This window comes from Protopterus annectens, chromosome 3.part0 (genome assembly GCF_019279795.1).
Source record: "Protopterus annectens isolate FY-2018-M chromosome 3.part0, PAN1.0, whole genome shotgun sequence".
Classification (NCBI taxonomy): Eukaryota; Metazoa; Chordata; order Ceratodontiformes; family Protopteridae; genus Protopterus; species Protopterus annectens.
In genome coordinates this window covers 1,407,058,780-1,407,067,489 of record NC_056731.1, presented here as the reverse complement: position 1 = coordinate 1,407,067,489, position 8,710 = coordinate 1,407,058,780, and the positions used below count along the sequence as shown (strand labels likewise).

Sequence of the window (8,710 nt, the reverse complement as noted above, 5' to 3'; positions counted from 1 at the left end):
GCAGAACAAATTTACACATCACACTAACATTTCTTAATTGGGCCTGTAGTCTTTATAGTCATATCAGTGAATTATCATTTTTTATGTGTACTTTTTCCATCGTATTGCAAAGAAAAACAGTAGTTGTTTGTACTAGGAAAGGGCTTGCAAGGTAAAAAAAACTGAAATTGTAATTAAATGCATTTTTAACCATATAGTGCAAGTGTATTACTTTGACATTTCTATTCCTTCTTATTTTTATTTATTTACTTTTTGCTGCTGTATATTTAAATTGCTTCATTTTACAAAAATACTGTAAGATTATTTTCAGTTTAATTTAGCAGAATGCATGCTTTGCTTTTAATAATTACATATTGTAAACAGACGTAGTCTAGTGCTGCAGTCTCACAGAAAACTTTCAAATAGTTCCTTTTAAGCATGTTAGACATCTTGTAACACATTAACCAGGATATTGGAAGATCGGTTTTACTAATTCTCAAAACACCAAACTATCTGTTATGTGTTAGTTGAACTATATGCATCCAAATAACCAAGACATTGCCCAGTAAGTACATACAATCAGTAATTATGTGTGCATATGTCAGCATGACAAGAATCAGAATTCGGTCTGGAGGTGCTGTCTGTGCATTATTTGCACACAGTTCTGGTAACTGGTAATGAACTAGTTGTAAGATTTCTACTGATGCCCCCACAGTGAGCAGTGGACTTAAGTGAATTAGTGCCACTAGAGGAGGTATACTACACTGGTAGCATAAGCGGTATTACCATCTAAAAAGCAAGAATGATGAATATGACAAGTGGAGTACCACAGGGTTCAGACCTGGGTCCTCTCCTGTTTGGTATCTACTTCTCCACAGTGCACTGAAAGAAAGAAGACAAAGTTTGAAGATGTTGAATGATTTATAGAAACCTGCACGAAACTCCCCTATATGTATAGACAATGACAAAAAAGGCAATGGCAATCATGTAGACTAAGAAAAGCCATGGCCCATGCTTTCAATGCCAAAAGTGTATTGTCATCCCTCAGTAAGTGGTAAAACTCTGTACCCATGAACTACCACATAGCTGATAATCTACTGGTAAAAATGTGATGAGAGACCTTGGGACATCACAGGACAGTAGGACACAGGGATAATCATCACACCACCACATCAATCACCTTACTGCGGTGATCTCATAAAATCACAAAAGGATTCTCTCATCACAAAAAGACTCATGTTCCCTCAGACCATCATCACTCTTCCCCAGTATTACAAGCATCCCCCAAGACATCTACAACACATGGAAGACATCTACAACAACACAAAAGACCACAGAAATACTTAACAAAGACAGACATATCATTGTGCAGAAACATATGCAAACCCCAGAAAAAATCTCAAAAACTACTCCCTGCATCCATCGATCTCTGCCTAACATACAAATCTCTGCCTAACATAAAAATATGTCAAACCCAGAGCTGTTGGACATGCTGCCACTTAAAAGAAATCCTCGAACCTTGCCACCACAATAAACACCACATGTCACAGGGATAGAAGAACATCCCAGAGAGGAGACTTCCCCTCCCAGAGGCTACCTATCTATGTCAAACAGAGCCTATCTCTTCAAACAGACCTCTCAAGCACTCTTTTCAAGAAAAAATGATGGATGATGGGAAATGGGAAATTCACCCGGGATTCTCTGCTCTGCTCTGACAGACAGGAAAACAATTTTGGTGGCGAAAAAATCAGCCACATTATTTTTTGGCTAGGCTTGTATGGGCCCTAGGGCCGATAGCCTAGTACCTACCTATGAACCTATATACACAAGGACAGTAAGCACTGCATGTAAGTTATAGGTCTTACACACAATTACACACATTTGTGCAATGTGACTATTCCTGCATATGTTTCCTTCAGTACCAATCACACAGCCACAACAGTTTATATTCTTTCTCCTGTTTTCCACATAAATACTATTACTTCTCATTATTTTGAATTCATCTGATGTATGATTATGGCACAATATAAGAATTAAACAGTGCAAGCCAATCTATCACCCCTGAAATAAAGTTACATTTTAGTATGTGTTTCACAGTGCTTTTCATTTGTAGGTTTGATTGCTTGACTGTCAAACTTGATGAATTCTGACCTTAAAGAAAATTGACTGTCATTAACTCCATATTGATATTTTCTGTTTCACATATAAACAGATAGATAGCCAGATGGATAGATAGATTAGATAGATAGATAGATAGATAGATAGATAGATAGATAGATAGATAGATAGATAGATAGATAGATAGAAAGACAGTCATATATATATATATAGATATTTTGACAGATAAAGATCATTAACGTTTCTCAGTAGTAATGGAGATAGAGATCACTAATTTATCTTGGTAGTACTGGAAAAGTGTATTACAGAGTCTTTGGAATATGTCATGTAATATATCAACCACTTTAGAATTACTGATACAATAACAGTGAAAGACTATTTTATTTTATCTGCTCTGTGTTACCTTACCCAGTGGTGCTTTCCAGGCATAGACACCAGAGCTTTTCAAATAAAATTAGTACAGATATTTCCTCATACACTGATCAGAGGTCGACTCACATTTTTCCAGGTGGCTTTTCTGAAGGTTACACCAGTTACAGTTACAGTATTCAAAATGGCTTACATCACCGGTACAATGATCCTCCTGTGGTGACTAGATTTGCTCTTTAGAATGACATGGACTCTAAAATATGCTTCTCTGACCTTCGTAGATATGCATTGGTCAATCTTTAAATTGTTTAAATTGAAGGAGATAGATGTGGGAGATTTCACATCAATAGTCATTAAATTTATAAGATAAATTGGTGCATATAGTCTTTAATTCTTGGGAAGGTGTAATGGACTTAGAGACCTCAGATGTATAGTAGTCAGGTTGTTAAATACATCCATATAATGATAAGATCAATGGAAATCTGCCCACAATTTATCACATTTAATTTGTCAAGTATATGAAATGGTATAGTGTTTATTTCCCAGGCAAAACAGGAGGAAGGCCAGAGTCAGAATTCTTGAACATTTGAATGTCATTCAGAATAAGACCTCCAATTGATCTGTGGCCAAAGTTTGAAAATTGATTATAGTTTATAAAAAAGAGAAATAAACTAATTTATGTCAAGCTATTTTCCATCTAGTGCACATGTATTTAAATCACAAATGGTTGAATTAAATTAATTGAAGACACACATTCATCAACTACACATTTCACAGAAAATGGCAAATATGGAACATACTACTTCAAAGCATACTACTTCAAAGCTCTGTTTTTGAAGAGTGACAAAGTCCCCCTGCACCCCTCCATGTGGGAGTTTTACCTCACACACCCCCTTATGTAAATATACTGTAAATATACTAATGCCAAGGTCTTATAACCACAAAGAAAAGAGAAAAAATAGCCAATGTGAATCACTGCTGGTGTGCAAATACTTAAATATGTGGATGTAACATCATGTTGAGCATTTGCAAGGTATAAGTAATGCTCCATGTTAAATTAATTTGTAATTCCTGACCACATAACTATACCCTTTTACACTTTTCTATGAAATGTGACTCAGTGAAATGCATAGTTGATGAAATGTGTTGTCACTGAATGTTATTCAATCAATTGTACATTGGAGGAAATATATGAGAAACACACATACGCAGACACACACATACACACACAAACACACACACACACACACACACACACACACACACACATATATGTATATGTGTGTGTATATATATATATACATATATATATATATATATATATGTATACACTGTATATACATACATATATATATATATATATATATATATATATATATATATATATATATATATACATACATTCATCCACAAACCCTTTTTTCCCATTAAATCCACATGGGGTCAAGGTGTCACTTCAACAGTGGTAATCATTTAGAGCCAAGGTTCACGCCGCTGAGTCGCTAGCCCTGCCATGGTTATTCTACCATACCAAACTTTCATGTGCACACTTACACCTATCACCAATTTAGACTGCCCAGTCTACCTACTTCATGTTTTTGGAATGTGGAAGGAAACCAGAGCACTTGGAGGAAACATGCAAACACAAGGAGTACATGCAGACTCTGCACAGAAGGTACCCCAGCCAAGAATAAACCGAGAAAAAGAGGCAGCAATGCTGTCCACTGTGTCACTGTGCTGTCCCATATATTTCCATACATATATATATATATATATATTCACTTTATAACCTCTAAATATGGAAATCTCGAGTATCTTAAGACTATAAAGCCGAACATTCACAAAATCGAAACCCCCAAAAGTGCAAAATTGAAAATCATGACTTTTAAATACACCATCCTCTCCACACTACAACAAACCAACAAAACACACTCAAACACAAAACACCTACCCTACATATAAGCAGAGGGGCAATCTCACTTGCACCCCCACACCCCAGCTACTTATATATATTAACTCCGAGATCGCACTAACAAGACAAAGACACTAAACCCACCACTACATACTCTATATTACCCTTGCATAAACAAACATCACATGCATACAAACACCACTACTCTTAACACTTACACACTCACACTCTTACCTATCTTCCCTAACCTACACCTAAAACTCCCCAACACACTCACATACACTCAAATCCCTATCCAAAACCCTTAAAAAAAACAGCACTCACCTGAAGGATCGGTGACCATGGGATGTTGAATTCCAGTTGAGTGAATCATGTGTTGCCAAACCTTCATGTGTCGAGATCCCAGTCAGTGAATGCACTGTGCATTGACATATATGTGGTTGGTGTTGTAAGTAGAGAGCATGGTGCAGATCAGAAAATGTACCCCTGTCCCCACTGTAGTGTGATTTCAAAGTTGGAATATATAATTTTCAGGTGGGGGGGGATGCAGGAGGGCTTGCCCCCTTGCAAAACATGTAGTTTAGTGTTGTGCAGTATGTTTGTACTGCTCACAACCAGAACTACAGTTACTGTTCTTACAGGTGTAATCAGTAATCAGTTTTCTGTAGAAATACTTACTAATGTCATGGGTTCATAAGTTATTAGTAGGCAGTTGACTAGATAGATCATATTGTAGCTTAGCCATTGCAATTCTTACCACGTTATCCTTTTCCATAAGGGATTCTTGAGCAAGACCTGTGGTATATTCATGGTTATCCATTCAATAATCTATGTTGTGTTTGTATCGACTTAAGCAAAGTCTGTTACAGAGGAGAGGAAGTATTTGGCAGGCTATTGTTCCTCATATAGATGGTATTTCCTATGCTGACTGGATAGATTTTTAATTAGTATGCTTAAGTTTTAATTAATTTTCTGCCCATATAAAATGGTATCATTGGGCGCATTGCAATCAACCTTCAAGATGAAGTATCACAAATATATGCTATTTTTTGACACATTAACAAACTCTGATGTTTTTCTCTCAGCTCGAGCGTGCACTTTTGAAAGATTACCTTGTGTCACACACCATTGTTATGGCATCATTTTTATCATTCAACTATTTGTTGACATAATAGTACCTTTAGGGTAAGCTGTTTGCAGAGGAATAACTTCTTGAAAAATACTTTAGGTAACTGTTCTATACCTTAAAAATTGGATTCACATAAACAGTACAGCTGCATCTATCATATGTTTCAAAGAAACATGACAATGTAAAGCAGAAATGAAATTATGGTAAGTCACGGAATAGCGATTCTCTGCAGCTATACTTACACAACTTCCGTAGAGTAAATATTCAAGGACTTTATTCAGTTTGATGGACCTGGGCCAATTTTGTACATTAGTAGAGCAGGAAAAATAAGGGCAAAAGATCATTTCAAATTCTGCAATATAAGATGTTTACAATGGTCCATTCCAAGGAATACTTTATTGAATAAGTTTATTTCATGTACATACTTATACAAACATAGTTAAATTCACCATTTTCTACAATAAGGGCTAAAATAAAATGCATGTCTTTACTATAAATATATTTAAGCAGTATATACAATCTAGTATCATTTCCCTTTTGACAAATGTCCTCATAAATTACTTACTTTAATGGAATGGATGTTCTGGCAGGCATTATCTCTGCATATTATCAAATCTATTGTGTACTGATTTAACTATTTTTACAATACATTTGCTATGAGAAATCACAGGCAAACAGGAAACTGTTCTCCAGATAGGCATATCTCAAAGTCCTAGAGATGACCTTGACTTCCTAAAAAATATAAATAATTCTACATGCTGAACATTTGCCGGTGCTATTTTGTATCATTTTAGTAACTAAACATGATTGTGTAAAGTATTTTTAAAGTACTCATATTTAAGGTAAGGCTTCCAAAACTTAATTGTTTTGTCTGGCATCTTTCAGTTTTATCTCTCATATGATCAGAATGGGTTTCTTAAAAGGCATGTGTTTCAGAAATTATACTATATGACGGTAAAAACTGCATGTGTATTCTATGCATTTTGGTTATGTGTGTGTGTGTGAATCTGTGTTTGTGCATCTGCAAAACTGGGTATGCAAGCACTCATAGGGTTTGTGTGTGTGTGTGTGTGTGTGTGTGTGTGTGTGTGTGTGTGTGTGTGTGTGTGTGTGTGTGTGTGTGTGGGTGTGTGTGTGTGTGTAACTACAGAGTTGGAAGAAGATTAAACTAGCAAACCTTTCCATACACATTTAATTAAAAACAGTATATATAGAGAGCTTATTTTTCAAGATGTTGAAGTATTCCTGAACATTTTGAATTGATACACACCAGAAAATGCAGTTCTGATTGTGCATTACATTATTGCATTCTTTAGAATTCTACAGGTGTTTGTGTGCTTCTGCATGTGTGTCTATGCGAGTGTGTGAGTTTTTGTGTGTAACAAAGGCCTTAAAAACATTTATCTGCTGCTGTGCTGATACTGATAATCTTGACTTTGAGATACATTCATTTTTAATTTTCATTCTGTCTCCAAGAAATTCAAAGCATACTTCTGAGTTTGTACTATATTTACATACTGCTATGCAACAAATATCTACACATTAAGTCAACAATCTCAAAACACTGATGCGGTTCACTGCTAACATATAGTAAGTATACAGTGACAAGTATGCACAAAGAAGTTACATCAACACATTAACACAATATAGCATCTAAGGACTTGTTACAAAGATGAATTTTGAATGACATCACTGACAAAGGGTCTTCACTCATGTGCAAAGGCTGTTTCTAGAGCTTGTCGTCAAGCAGAATGGATATGCCATCTGCCACAGCCGTCCATCAGTTGTGATCCTCAGGAATTGAGACAATGCAGTCTTTGTGCTTTAATTGAAACCACACTCTCAGACATTCCCATTTCTCATTCCAATGGACACTATAGACCCATTGTCTTCCCACTGCAAAAAGAAAAAAAGAGAACATTTACATCAGACAAATTTTTTTCAAAGTGGGCTTCTGAGTCTGTTTTTGCTCAATCAGGCTCTAAAAACATGAGAGAAAATCTTTTTGACAATAAGATGAGAAAATGGGGGATGGGGTATCTTTCATTCTATATGTACAGCTCCTTATTAAATTATTGCAGTAATTAATCCTATTTCAGTAACAAAGTGCATTCAAGAATGCACACATTTTTGAGAGTTCCAATAATTTTATATCTGGATTAATTACATTTGTCACATGCTGTTTCAAAACAAGCATCAAAGTGAGTTGCTGCCGACTGTATTTATGTTGTGAGATTTGAATTCTGATTTAGAATGTTAGCATTTTGAACCATTTCAAACCATTATTGGTTTGACTAAACAACTCTAGAAAGTGACATAGTGCACCATTTTGTTTACAAATTAATGGAGTTAATTAAGCCTGATTCCGCAAAGAGATAAAGCCTTGACTGTGACCCAGAAGGCTGGGGATTCAATTAGTGGCCCCAACCCAACACCACAGAAGACAGGCAGAGAGGGGCGGAAGTGAAAGTGCACAACCTGCTTGCCTTTCCCAAAAGGGTGGGGAGAGTTGTGTTCAGTCAAGGACACTCTAGGTCAGTGCAACTTCCCTGGTGAATAACAGAAAAACCTCTGTTCATGCTTCAGAGGGTGTGACAGGGCTGCTTGTAAAGAATGTCTCATGCTGTCAGACCATTACATGTCCCTCTGAAATGAGTATGGTGAGATACTGAGTTCAGGGGATAGAGATGGAAAAAAATCTCCAGTCACCCTGCTGGCTGTCTGAATGATGGCCCTTCCAGGTTGAATGGGCCAACTGACAGGTAGGGGGGGAGCTATGAATCAGCAAATAGTGGGGACAAATGTGAGCAAATAATAATAATAATAATAATAGTAACAATAATAATAATAATAATAAAGTTAATCCTGCAGATATCCATCTTTTCATCAGGGTCAGAACCATCACTTCTGTTTCTTACTTTCAGTTTGTCAGCCCATCTATGGACACTCTAATAATGCTGCATTATATGAGTTAATATCAATATAAACTGACTGAAGATTAGCAGAGGGATAAAGGACTTAAAATACACTGGAGTATGAGATGGATGCATGTTTTCAATCCATTGCAATCATAACTATAACATTATGTAGGGTACGTTTGCTAAAATGTCAATCCTGAAACAAACTGATCCAGTTCATCGCCCTTTACTTTATTCTCCCACCCTTACACCATTATCTACCACTCATTGTTTAACTGCTGAAAA

At 36.1% G+C, this 8,710-nt stretch overlaps 1 protein-coding gene across 2 annotated transcripts in view; it reads right to left on the bottom strand.

Annotated features, from left to right (window-relative positions):
- Nucleotides 1-5,884: 5,884 nt before the first annotated feature.
- CA8 (carbonic anhydrase 8) overlaps nt 5,885-8,710 on the bottom strand; it is a 729,036-nt gene continuing 726,210 nt past the window's right edge. For both annotated transcript variants that reach the window (XM_044065478.1, XM_044065479.1), the window contains exon 8: nt 5,885-7,403. The gene's annotated coding sequence lies outside the window, so the exon portion shown is untranslated. The remainder of the gene's footprint in view (nt 7,404-8,710) is intronic.